The 14,938-nt window shown below is 38.9% G+C and overlaps 1 pseudogene; it reads right to left on the bottom strand.

Annotated features, from left to right (window-relative positions):
- Positions 1-9,186: 9,186 nt before the first annotated feature.
- LOC128505408 (stomatin-like protein 2, mitochondrial) overlaps positions 9,187-14,938 on the bottom strand; it is a 32,847-nt pseudogene continuing 27,095 nt past the window's right edge.

Raw genomic sequence — 14,938 nt, 5'->3', positions numbered from 1 at the left:
CATTTGTGACAGCCTCGCGACTTGTCTTAAAGTCCGACACCTTTTGTGCATCTGCGGTTTTGTATGACGTTTTGCATAGCTCTCCGGTTTTTAATCAAGAAGTCATAAGATTTACGTAAGATACCACAGATAAAAAGTGTAAAAAAAGAAGAAAAAAGAAAGAAAAAGAAAGTAATAGGCATCACAGAAACAAGAGAATTCAAGTACTGTAAAATGTTTTAGGATATTTTGCTTAGCACTGTATACAATTACAGCATATTCACAAATGTTGCCATGTACATCAGAATTATATATATATTATATATTTATATATATATATATTTTATAATGGATATATAATGTGATTGTGAAGTGGGCGGAACCCCACTTTTATCTAAAAAGTATACACTCATGCAGTTAAAAAAAAAATCTAAAACATTATTATAATTAGCATAACTAGTCGGGCTCGTTACTTCTGCCTGTTGTATTGTTCCTTGCCTCCTGATCTCTTTGACTTGTTTTAATTAGAATCTTGGCTAAAAAGGCTTGCCCGTATTTATGAAGCTCAAGTTTTTTTGGCTTTCGCTTACTGTGTAGCCTTCGCAAAACGTTCGCCTTTTTTGCTTTCTATTACACGCACAAACACACAACTCGAAATGAGCAGGTTTTTTTCTAAATTATTTATTTATTTATTTTTTATTAGTACTTCTTCAAAATTTTTGGATTGGATTTTCTTTTTCCCCCCTTTTTATTAATTCATTTAAATTATTAAATTAATTTGTGATTTTGTGTCTGTAGTTTACAAAGACATTCTGCATTATGAAGAATAACAGAATGACTGATTTCAATCTCTTGGGGCAGGTGAAGGATACGGGCTACAACGAAAAGTTCCAGCACAAAAAGTGTTTAACTGAAATGCCCAGGAATTTTTCCCCTCATTAATAACTTTAAATAAATAAAAGTCTTTATTTACTTTGCTTATCTTGAAATTTTACCAGCATCCACATGAGTTCCAGTTTAATTTCTGTTTGTCTTTGTTTGTTTTTCTGAACCTCTATTCTAAGCCACACAGGAACCTCAGGTACTCACTGATGGGAAAGATGTTCTGGAGGATCCCGTTGTCCACAGTGTGCAGATCCTTGACGTTGAAGGAGGGGAAAGGCAGCGAACATTGGAACTTTTTAGGGAACAAACTGGCCCAGGTGTCGTCTCCCATGAAGACCACTCGCTTCCCTGCACACATAGATAAACAACACAGAGAGACACGTCAATCTGACATTCAGAAAGTGTAACACATCACCTAAAACATCTCTCTTATCTCTCAAATCTTCACTCTGATGTTACAGCTTTACTTCTGATCACTACAAAAAAACTAATACTGGAGACTCCTTCCGTAAAATGTAAATAATTAAATCTTTTTTTTTTTCTCTTCCTCTTTTTCACCAGCCTGGCCGAGCTGGTGGATCAGGTTGTCCTCCTGCACGGCGCTGGACGCGAAGTTGTTCCCCCCCGTCTGGGCAGGGACCCAGTGGTGAAGCCCTTGATCCTCTTCATGGTGGTGGTGGGAGGATCGGCTCTGAACGTGTACAGCCTGGGGTGCGACGCCCGAGACGACACCATCTCACCCAGAACCGGCAGCTTGTTCTCGTTTGTTGTTTTCCGGGTCGTAGCGAGCAAACTCAGCTCTCAGAGCGTCGCCGATGAGGATGACGACCCTACGCACGTGTGGACGCTTGCGGCAGAAGTCCGGGGAGGTTGCGTTAGATGACGGAGGCAAGACATCCTCGCAGGTGCTCGTCCTGTTGACCTCCAGACGCACCAGGAGGAAACCGCCCACGAAGAGGAAAATACCAACATAAAACACACAACACACCCACAGGAGCAACGCCAGGACAGGGAGTCTCTTCATCCTGCCAGAGGAAAGAAATCAACCGTGACAAGGTGGAGCGTCCGGGGTCTGTGGGATTTGAGTTATTATTTTATCCTGAACACCTTCTATAGAGGAACTATCGAGAGCATCCTGTGCGGCTGCATCACTGTCTGGTTTGGGAATTGTGCCATATCGGACCGCAAAACCCTACAGCGGATAGTGAGGACAGCGGAGAAGATCATCGGGGTCTCTCTCCCCTCTATTGAAGACATCTACACCACACGCTGCATCCGCAAAGCCACCAGCATTGTGGCTGATCGGACACACCCCTCTCACACACTTCACACTCCTGTCATCTGGAAAAAGGTACCGAAGCATTCGGGCACACACATCCAGACTGTGCAACAGCTTTTTTCCACAAGCCACCCGTCTCCTCCACAAAAAAAAAAACTGAACTGATAAACACACACACACACACAAACATTATAACTCGGCTTAACTCAACTACATCAAAACATCAATACATCAAAACATTGGGACTGGACTGACTAATCAACACAAGCGCAGACACACTGACCTACACCACCAAACTATCGTACACACAAATCTGTAAACGCTTCACTGTTTATCTCTTTTGCAAAATATTCATTACTTTTTGCACTAATTCCTCAATTCATGCTGCTATGTTTACTACCTTAACACCATATTTTATGTTCTGATATGTCATGGTTGTCGCACTGTCACTTTGTTGTTGCTCGTTTTGCACATTTGCACGTGCACTTTATGTTGTCTTTTGTCTGTAAAACCTGTAGATAGTCTTCCTTAGTTAGTTAGTTTTAGTTAGTTTATGTTGTAATTTATGTTAGGACTTCTCTGTTAATTTATGTTGTAAGTTGATGTTGCATGTAGCACCTTGGTCCTGGAGGAGCGTTGTTTCGTTTCACTGTGTACTAACCTTGAACTTGATTATTATTATTATTAATGTTTGTAGCAATGTTTATTTTTTTACTTTATTACTTTAAATTGCATGCTATGTAAATTGACTTTTTCCAAATATAATTTATATTAAAAAAAAAAAAAAAAAAGCAGGTGAAACTGCTTCCTGTACTAAAGGAGGTGAAAAGAAAATAGGCAGAACATTAAAATATTTATTTAAAAACTTCCACTCTGTTTGTATAAATTTGTTTACTGTGTAAAACAGTTACTGTTAATTATGTCAATTCTTGCCAAAGTTCCATTAATAACAATAATAATATACAATATGTATATAATACTACAATTGAACCTTAGATTGCAAGTATAATTCATTCCGGAAGCGAGCTTGTATATCAAAACACTCGTGTATCAAAGTAAACTTCCCCCATAAGAAATAATTAAAACTCCAATACTTAATTTCACAATTCAAAAATATTTATATAAAAATTATTAATACAAAACATTAAGTAAAAATATTAAGACAAACTAACCTTAACTTTTCACTTTAAAAAAAAGTGAAAATAAATACTGACAGGTCAGTGTTTCAGTTAGTGAAACACACATACGTACGCGCACATACACACACACACACACACACACACACACACAGGGGCGTAGCAAGCTTTTTAAAAGTGTGGGGGATGAATGTGATTTGTTTGTTAACAATAAAATTGATAAATACAATGACAGAAGGGTTACAAAAGGTATTAACATACAATATATAAAAAGCTTTCAATTTAAATGAGTGATGGTGATACTAGAGTGATATTAAAACACACTCAGAACACACTTGCTAGACTTGCTAAAGATTTAGAATCAGAAATGCTTTAATACTTTCAAGAAAGAAATTATATTACTCCAAATATACAGACAACATTTCAAACAAACATACTGTATATTCAGAACAAAAATATAAACAACTACGTACATATATAAATGCAACCAACAACAACTGACCAAATAATATATGACCAACTATATCTCTCATTTAAAAGAACCAAAAGTGCTCTTTCTGCTCCCCTTACAAGAGATAAACTGCTCAGTAACCTTTTTTCTGTTTACCCTGTCCAGCTTGTCTTTATGTACATGGCACATAGCAACACTGTTAGGGCGAGTTTGGGTCAGTGAATATTGAAAAGTAATACAATAAAATAAATGCAGCATTTAATGGTAATAGGAAATTTATACATGTACATACAGATTCAGCCAAAAAAAATGTTTACACACTTTAGCTAAATAAAAATGGTTAATGTATATTATTTTAATAAAATATTAATTATGTTATAATAATATTATGACATATAGCAACAGATTTAGTATAAAAAATGTTTATGTAATAAAATATTTAAATGTTTTTCTTTTTATGAAGTGTGTATATATATATATATATTTTTCTGACTTTGTGTTTGTGTGTGTAAATATCAAATTGTACTTTTTTATATATGTTAAAGAACAAATATACTAAATAAATTATTATTTAAATGTATTTTTAATTATCTAACAATTTTTTATATATATTGTTTTTCAATATTGCAGTGGAATCTTGAATTGTGAGTAACTTGGTCTGTGAGCGTTTTTCAAGACAAGCAAAATGTTTAAATGTATTTAAAACTTGGTAAAAGAGTGAGGTTTTGATATCTTCTTTGTCTTTCGGCTGTTCCCTTTCAGGGGTCGCCACAGCGAATCATCTGCCTCCATCTAACCCTATCCTCTGCATCCTCTTCTCTCACACCAACTAACTTCATGTCCTCTCTCACTGCATCCATAAATCTCCTCTTTGGTCTTCCTCTAGACCTCCTGCCTGGCAGTTCCAACCTCAGCATCCTTCTACCGATATATTCACCATCTCTCCTCTGAACATGTCCAAACCACCTCAATCTGGCCTCTCTGACTTTATCTCCAAAACATCTAACGTGGGTTGTCCCTCTGATAAACTCATTCTTGATCCTATCCATCCTTGTCACTCCCAAAGAGAACCTCAACATCTTCAGCTCTGCTACCTCCAACTCTGCCTCCTGTCTTTTCTTCAGCGCCACTGTGTCTAAGCCGTGGAGCATCGCTGGTCTCACCACTGTCCTGTACACCTTTCCTTTCATTCTCGCTGATACTCTTTTATCGCACAACACACCTGACACTTTTCTCCACCCATTCCAACCTGCCTGTACCCGCCTCTTCACCTCCTTTCCACACTCTCCGTTGCTCTGGACCGTTGACCCCAAGTACTTAAAATCCTGCAACTTCTTTACCTCTGCTCCCTGTAGCCTCACCGATCCTCCTGAGTCCCTCTCATTTACACACATGTAGTCTGTCTTGCTGCGGCTAACCTTCATTCCTCTGCTTTCCAGAGCATACCTCCACCTCTCCAAATTTTCCTCCACCTGTTCCCTGCTCTCGCTACAGAGCACAATGTCATCTGCAAACATCATAGTCCATGGGGACTCCTGTCTTACCTCATCTGTCATCCTGTCCATCACCAGAGCAAACAAAAAGGGGCTTAGAGCTGATCCTTGATGCAGACCCACCTCCACCTTAAACTCTTCTGTCACACCTACAGCACATCTAACCACTGTCTTACAGCTCTCATACATGTCCTGCACCACTCTAACATACTTCTCTGCCACTCCAGACTTCCTCATACAATACCACAGCTCCTCTCTTGGCACCCTGTCATACGCTTTCTCTAAATCTAAAAAGACACAATGCAACTCCCTGTTACCTTCTCTGTACTTCTCCGCCAGCATCCTAAAAGCAAATACTGCATCTGATGTACTCTTTCTAGGCATAAAACCATATTGCTGCTCACAAATGCTCACCTCTGCCCTTAACCTAGCTTCCACTACTCTTTCCCACAGCTTCATTGTCTGGCTCATTAGCTTTATACCTCTATAATTGCCACAGCTTTGCACATCTCCCTTGTTCTTAATGTAAGGTTTTGATATACGAGTTCTATATACATTGCATGATCACAACTGAGTCAATGGCTTTTCTCCGTCTTGCACTGTGGGATTGTGGGTAATCGTCTCCCATGCTCGGTTTCAGCATGCATGCGTGATTTGTTGACTATAACACTGTGTGTGTGTGTATAAAACACAAAAGCAAGTATCATTAGAGAGGTTCCTTGTTAAACATCCAGAGCCTCTTTGTAAGAAAGCAGAGATTACGTTACTGTGTGTGCGCGCGAATGTCATTAGAGACACTGCGCTGTCGCAGTTCTTTTCAAAGGTTAATTTTGTTTTGTTTTTACTTTACAGCAGTGATTCTGTTAGTCTGTGCGCACGCATGATTAGAGATCTTGTCGTTAGAGAGGTTCCTAGGTAAAGAAGTTTCCGTTGGTTTGTGTGTGTGAATGTGTATGTGTGTGTATGTGTATATGTGTGTGTATATGTGTATGTGTGTGTGTATGTGTGTGTGAGTATGTGTGTGTACAGGGGTGTCACACCCATGGGGAATGTGGGTGTTTTAACACCCACACTTTTCCCAGTGAGAGGGTTCAACCTGCAAATAATGTCAGTTTGCATAGCTGTTGACAATGGAAGAATATTATTTTAATGTGTATATTATTTTAATGTTTAAAAACAGTAAATTATTTATACTATTATTTATATAATTATACTTTTGTTTATATTATTATTTAGAAAAAGCTTTTTGTGAGGACTTTTTTTGTTTTATCTCTTCATTGCTTACTTGCTTATCTGCAGGTAAGCAAAATGTAGCAGTCCCAGTCCTGTCAGACCCATGCCACTATCAAGCTTCCCACTGTCCTTTTGTCACGCAGTATCATTAAGATGCAGAAAAGAAAGAGGCACCTTTTTCAAGAGAAATCCTGTAAGTGAAGTTGAGAGATTAAAGTTGAAAAATGTTGACATTAAATTTCCAGCATTTTGGTGTTTAGATTATTTATCCATTTCTGTTTTAAATAAAATAATTCCTTATAATTTGTGTAAAAACTTTCAAATTAATACCAGAAACAAATACCGCTCATGAACTGAAACAAAAACCCTTTGGGCGGGTGGGGGGTGGTTCACCTTGGATGGGGTGCCAATCCATCGCAGGGCACACACCCGGTTTCCACTGATGCCACCAATTTCTAATCAATTTCTTTTTTTCAGACAGCCAAAGCACTGGCCCTCAGACAGAAACACCAGTCATGTGTAGTGTTGTGTTGTATTTACCACAAAAGATGAAGAAAATAAAACCAAGATGCAAATGATGCTTGCCTACAAAGCTAAAAATGGCCCAGCACCCACTTACCTCTCTGCGCTAATTACACCACGAACTGCACCACGTTCCCTCCGATCCTCCAGCACTGCTCGCCTCATCCCACCATCTCTCAGGGATCGAGGGCGGCATTCATCCAGGCTCTTTTCTGTTCTGGCACCTAGGTGGTGGAATGAACTTCCTCTAGATGTCCGTACATCAGAGACTTTGACTATCTTTAAACGACGACTCAAGACGCATCTGTTTCTCCAGTATTTGGACTAACCCCCCCCCCCCAAAAAAAAAAAAAAACTCTTCTCAGTTGTGTTGGACTAATGGTACTTAGTTATTAACCTAGTTAACCCAGTGTAAGTATGTATCCAATGTTGTAAACATTAAAGCACTTTTTGTAAGTCGCTCTGGATAAGAGCGTCTGCCAAATGCCTAAATGTAAATGTAAATGTAAATGCTTTCTAGTATTGATGGTTTAATCGCCTTCAAGCGATATAATAAAAAAATTAATATTAACACTTGACAAGACACTCTATATATATATAAAGCTACATTGCTAAACAGTCACTTATAGTTTTCTAGTAAAATGTATGCAAAAAAAATGTGTGACATTTTTGAACAAGTGAGATTTAGCTATTTACTGTATATATTAATAAGAAATTGTTGAACTTTCTTTAGTGGCTTTATGGCTTGAGAACTACAACAAGTCTAGGCTTAAAATGAGAGCGTCGTTCTTCTTAACAGATCTTCAAATAGCATGTAGATGTCTATAATAAGACCTAGGTCGACCAGGTTGTTATTTAGAAAATTTAACTGGGCGGCACAGTTGCATAGTGGTTAGCATTATGACCTTGCACCTCCAAGGTTAAACTATGGGTTATGAGTGTTTGTTTACTGATGTAGATTTATGTGGTTGGTGTGTCACACCATCATTATTTTTCTGTAGCAGCATGCTCCCGATTTTTTTTGACTTATTGCATAATCTGAAGATGGAACGGTGGCATAGCGGTCAGCACTGTGTTCTTGCACCTCCAGGGTCAAGGTTCTATTCCTGCTTCGGGTCTGTGTGAGTGGAGTTTGCATGTTCCACCCGTGCTTGGTGGATTCCCTCCCACAGTCCAAAGACATGTAGATAAGGTTAATTGGTGTTTTTAAATTGTCCTTAGTAGGTGTACTATGTGTGTATAAAGTTCGATTTAGGCTCAAGTCATGAAGCAGGATAAACATAAACACCAGAATGGTAATATTCATGCAACAAAGTTTATGAGGTGTGTGTGTGTGTGTAAAAACCCACACATATGTTTTTTACACACACACTGGACATTCTGGACATTCGTTTACACTAGTGGCCACTGCACAACTACACCTGGTGGTCATCATATCACTCTGTCACAAGTCACTTTAATCACTTTTAAATCACTTTTAAGCACATTTTGCACTGCACTAGACACTTTAAATATGTGGATTGCACAAACGTTGGACATTACCATTCTTTCATTACCATTTATTCTAACTCCATTCCACACAAAAATTACATAAATATATACCTACCCGTTCAGCTGCTCTTATTGTTCTATATTTCTTCATACATTCTTCAAATATTTTCTATATTGTGTATTTTTGTTGTACAGTTATTTATTTTTTTAACTTTAGTTTTTATATTTTATTTTATTCTTTCCTAGTTTTATTTACCCTATATTTTAATTTTCATATTTATTTCCTATTACTATTCATAGTCTTCTATTTTAGGTCACGAGCAGTTGTCTAAGCATTTCACTGCATATCGTACTGTGTATGACTGTGTATAGACAGTAATTTAGTAAAAAAGTAATTTAGTATGAGTGCTTAAGTAAATATACTAATAAACAGAGCAGCGATTATTAGGTAAAGGGGCCAAGCACTTTCTGTCCCTTTAGTGCCAGAGGAAGACCAGAAGCCACTGGGACATCGAGCTGTTCCTCAAAGTCTTGCCTCCCTTTGTTTGTCTGATGTGTGATGTGATGTCAAAACGGTTCATCCATAATCCTTAAATTATTTTGACTTTTTTCAGGTTGGTCTGTGATCTACATTTCTCTAATGATCGGACAACAGATGTGGGAGAAAGTTTTATTCAATGAGATGTTTTAATCTTACTTTAAAAATGTACATTTGATTTCTGAGTGTGCCAACAGTGCTGAGAAAACAGAAAATGAAACAATTTAGATGTATTTAGATGTAGCTGTAGGTTTCCTTGAACTAAACAGAAAAGAAAATGCTTTGGAATAATCAATCTTCCGACATAAATATGTAAATGTGGGAACGGAAAGACAACACACGGGTTCATCTTATTGACTTATTGACTGGAGGTCGATTTGGGGCTTGAGATTTTAGACAATGGTTTAAACTCAAAGTCGTCATCTTCAGGTATGGGCTTCACCTCCAATGAGGCCGGGGTTCGTGTCTTGGATATAGTCCCATAAATAGCCATAGCCTAAAGACAAGACAGAGGGAGAATAGGTTGAGGATAATCTGAACATCACTGTCATGCTAAAGCACTGATTTAATAAACCTGGATTTGTGTTTTACAGACTATTGAATCGTTTCTAGCTGTTAATCTGGAAACGTTTCAAAGCTCCATGATAAATATGTCAATCACTTGACTCATGTATTTCTCTCTTTCTGGTTCTTCGTGTTGAATGATTGAGAGACGCAGACCTTAGTGACCATCCAGGACACGTCTCCCGTGTTGAACGGCAGAATGACGGTGTTTGACTGTTTTGCCAGGTCGGAGAAAGCGGAGATGTATTGCTCGGCTATGATGAAGGACGCCGCTGCGTTTGCGTTCTGATAAACACACACATGCACATAGAGTACAAACTGTAAAAATTGCTAATACAACTCCAACAACTCCGTAAAACACAGCACAATCTTAGGGCTGTATTATATGCAAAGAAATAGCTGCTTTAAACCAATTTGTCATCAAAAATAGAAAATATTATACTAATGCTGCATTTTAAATGTACTACATGTCCTACATGTGCCATTTTTTAAATAATAATAAAAATAACAATAATAATATTTCTGCAATGCAATGCAACATGTGATTGCTCAACATAAGCAGCAGAGGCCAAAGAGAGTAATGTAACAACCGCCAGATTCAATGCTTATATAGAACAAAATGAATAAAAAATGACAATAATAAAAAGAAAGACAGGAGGAAGTGCATCCATTCTAACACCAGCATTACACAGAATCTGAATGAACAAAAAACATGAATTAAAATAAAGACAATAAAGATCAAAATTAAAAAAGTAGTCTGATTTGATTCTTTGAGAAATCATACTCATGAACAAAGCAGCGATTAATAGATTAAGGGGGGGCAAGCACTTTCTGGCTCCTTAGTGCCAGAGGAAGACCAGAAGCCACTGGGAGCTCGAGCTTGTCTTGAGGTACTGTGTATACCAGGCATACTGTATATTAAAACAAACTGTATAGAGAAATCACTATAACTTATTCAGGTTTGGGCTTAAGACACTGTGATCTAATGTCTTTAATTGGGTATTTGTAGGCGAAGCGACAAACAAACAAAACAGAAAAAATTACTGGAAAGAAATTTCAGAATGTCGCATCTCGGTGTCAGATCTGACTTTAATAATAATAAATACCACAATACTTATATGTAGCTTACCTTATAGTACTGGTATTTATATCATCAATATTTTAACTCTCACACACAAACACAGTAGCGTACCTTCTGACTCAGCGCATCTGCGAGAATCCTAATCGCCTGCGCTTTGACTTCCGCTTTAATCAACAAAGCAACAGCCTCTCCTGTAATACAAACACATTAAAGTATAATAAAAACACACACATCCAGCCTGACAACATGTGTTTTCTTCTCTCTGTATTGTATCTCACACAGCTTTAAACATACAGCACCTTTAGCTTTGTTGATCTGCACTACTTCCTCTGCCTCAGATTCCAGGACAGTCACTCTCTTCTTCCACTCCGGTTCCACCTGCACAGGAGCCACATGTCAGTCTCAGCAAATCTGGATTCTCTCTCACACACACACACGTCTCAGATGTACTCAGGTTCTGGTTATTGCATAGAAATAAACTAAATAACCTTACAGTCCAAGCTCTATGACGGGAAGTCAGACCTGAAGTTGACCAATTAAAATCGTAAGTTGGTCATGATGCAGATACAGTTCTGATTCAGACTGCTTCTGGTTCAAATGGTGTTTTTTTTTTTAAACTGTTCATCAATCTTTCGGTAAAGATGTGTGTAAAAGTTTTCCTAAAAGCTAACTTTCTTCATATTCATATAACAGGTGATTTACACTTACTGATGTGTATCAAAATCAGACAGAAACTAAACTGTGCTCAGAGCTAATTCATAATTCTACCAGTAACGCAGCTTAGCCACTGCAGCGCTCCAGCCATCATCGATAGAAACCTTTTTGCACGCCATTGCCCCACCCACGTCTGGACAGCAAAAGGGACAGTGTTAGTTAACGTTACCTGCACATCATTTTGTGAAGCGTAAGCATTGAATGAGCAAACGCAAGCAAATGCCACCAAATCCATGTTAAAACACAGATTTGTGCACCATGTGAGGTAATCACTTTATGATGACAAATCTACAGTGGCCGAGAAGTGCACAACAAAAAACTGAAAACAAAATAAGAAATCCGGAAACAAAATACCAAATCAGAAAACACAAACCGGAAAAGGTGGGTAGAGTTTGTAAATATTATTCGCAAATCGCACAGGACATGATAAAGATCCCGTGATGCTTTTTCTATACCTTAAGTGACAAATGTCTCGTCCAATTAGCGATTAGAATTTCATTTTTCAAACTATACCCATCTTTTACATTTGACTGAATTATCGTTCGTGTTTCTGATTTGTTATTTTGTTTTGCGTACAAGACAAACTTGTGCAGGTTAATATCCTTAATAGCTGCTCTATTCAGTGTTTCTCTTTTGAAAAAGTTCACCACAACATACCGCACAGGAAAATAATCAGCAGAAAAGAAGCTAGCAGTTGCTAGGCGACTCTTTTGTCTATATTACAAAGCATGGGGTAAATCCATGAGCTAATCATCAGGTAATATTTCTGCTCTGAAATACACTGCGAATGCAATTAACAGTATTTTAATGTCGGTTAATGGGAAGTCTGTGACTGACGTCGTAGTGATCTTGTGACTGCAATTTTTTTAACACAGCAACTCTCTCCTTTTGTAAATAAGTTGGTGATGCTTTAATCTTGCTTTACTGGTTCATCCAATTAGCTTTTTTAATTTATATAATATTTAGGTGTTATTACAAAACAGACAGCTTTCGAAGAAAAGTCCCTTAAATTGGTGAGTCAACATGTTGTGTGTTCATTTAAAAAATAAAAAAAAAACATTGATCAATTCTGTCAATTTAATCAGTTGAGTTTCAGGTTTGGTTTTGAAAATGTTCAGGAATAAGAGGGAAAAAAAACACTGAGAACGCGAGACGCCCCTGTATTTAAACGGCCACGCCCATTTTATTGGAATTTCAGAATCTCTCATTTTTATATATACAGTATATATACCTGCATCTGCATGGACTCCTTAATGTCCGGTGGAATATGGATGTTTCTGATGTGGTAGCGGAGGCAGTGAATCCCCCAGTCATCCAACCCCCTGTTGATGGAGTTAATGATCTTTTGATCCAGTGACTCTCTCTTCTGAGGAACAGCAGCACAGGGTTTAGCAAACCGGAAATATGGTGATATCTGAACATGAAAGGAGTTGCTCATGGTATATGGGGAATAAGTAAAAAAAGACTACATGGCATGCTTTTATAGGAAAATAATCAAGTTTTTTTTTTTGTAACAGCACACCGACAAGTGTTGTATTCCACTGTTTAAGTTGTTAGTTTAAGTCTGAATGTGGACAAGACAAAGCTTTAACCAGTGTATTTAACAAAGTGCAAAAGTCCCCCCTCCCCCCCCCATTTCTTTCCTTTTATTTTAAGATAATAGACACCTGTATTTCACTGAGCCCCACAAGGGCAATGGGCGGAGCAAAGACATACTGTTTAGCAAGATCGCGCAAAGAAACGAAATAAATCTTGTATTTCAATAGATACTGTACACAGATTCTAAAACCCTCTGATAAAGGAGTCTGATGATAGATGTTTTAGAATCTGATCTACAAAAGAAAAAACTAAAAGAACGAGTACTTTTAAAAACAATCAATTTATATGGAATAAAATCACGGTCAAAAATATTTTTAAAAATTTACTAAAAAAAAAAAGATTTTTGTGTAATTCGGTGTTTTGTCCGAGTTGGATTCCAAATCTACAGCCACGACAGTTTACAGATACGAGAGTGTGTGTGTTTGTTACAGTACAACTCTTAACTTGTTAGGTAACATTGTGTGGCGGACGCAGAGAGGACGCTGGCGTGCATGTCGCCGCTTTTTGGATCCGTACAGTTATATCTCAGTTACATTTTGAACACTGGTCAAATAATCCTGCTTGTCACAAAGTTTTTCGAGCTGCTGTTTTCCTCTGTGTCTGTTACTACAATCTAACTCGCGATTGCCGGACACTGCTTCAGTAACGCTAACTATACCGATGTTTACAAGCTGAGTTGTGGATTAGTTACCTACCGTGTCCTCGGTGCACAGGATCTACTGCGATCTGCCCACCTGCATCACTGCTAACATCACTGGAACTGTTCTGTTAAGTAGTCCTCCTTAAGCCACCCTGCTGTCTGAGTCTCTTGGAATATAACGTTAGCGTTGGTTAGCAAGCCAGGCTAACGCTAGCAGGCAAGCTAAGTGCTGTGATTACCGGGTGCTTCTCCTGTCACGATGACGCCCATAAGATACACCGCAGATGAACTCTTAAAACTCAACACTGCGCTCCTCCCAAATTGCCTTGAAGTCATTAAATCGCTTCACCTCCTGAGACGGCCACCCTATGTGCATAGGGCTGTTCGTCACAAGTTTGTTTACACGGACAAAACTCCGGCTATTCCTGTGGTTACCGGTCATGCTTCCTTGCGAAGACGCCTCCAACGCAAACCACGCCCATCACCTGCCAATCTCCGGACCCTGGCCTGCGTGGACAGCTCTGCACCCACATACAGGATAGCCTCCTTCATGTTACAGAACATCAGATCCATAAACAATAAAGCGTTACTTATCCATGACATTATCACAGAGAAAAAAATTGACTTTCTATGTTTAACTGAAACATGGCAGAGCCAGCAGGACTTTGTCAGTCTCAATCAAGCTACCCCACCTGGCTACACATACATACAAAAGCCTCGTTGCCTGGGTCGTGGTGGTGGACTTGCTGTCATACACAATTCTGATATCTTGGTCAAAGAACATCCTGTCAATGCTTCATCCTTCGAGTGTCTCCATCTTGCTCTGACTGGGATTGCACAGCTACAAGTGGTCCTTGTATATCGACCACCCAAAGCTTCCACCTGCTTCCTCCCTGAGCTCTCGGAGCTGCTTGCCACCGTCTGCCCCATGTCCCCATCTACCATTCTACTAGGTGACTTTAACATCCATGTGGACTCTGGCAGCTGCTCTTTTGCGGCCGATTTTCTGTCACTTTTGGATTGCTTTAACATCACCCAACATGTGCTTGGCCCCACCCACATCAAAGGACATACCCTGGACCTGGTGTGCACCACTGGCACACCACCATTACATCTCCAGTGCATGGACCTGGCCATATCAGACCACCATGCTGTTATGTTCTCTGTTCCTCTGCCCCTACTCAGGCAACGCCACGTACAGACCATCACCTTCAGGAAGACCAAAGAGGTGTGCCTGCCCCTGCTCTCCAGTGTCTTAGAAACTCATCTTGCTGCTCCCGCCTCTGACCTCTCAGTGGCCACCTTGGTGGAACACTACAACACTGCTCTCTCC

This window comes from Clarias gariepinus, chromosome 17, assembly GCF_024256425.1.
Source record: "Clarias gariepinus isolate MV-2021 ecotype Netherlands chromosome 17, CGAR_prim_01v2, whole genome shotgun sequence".
NCBI lineage: Eukaryota > Metazoa > Chordata > Actinopteri > Siluriformes > Clariidae > Clarias > Clarias gariepinus.
This window is presented reverse-complemented; position numbering and strand designations above follow the sequence as displayed.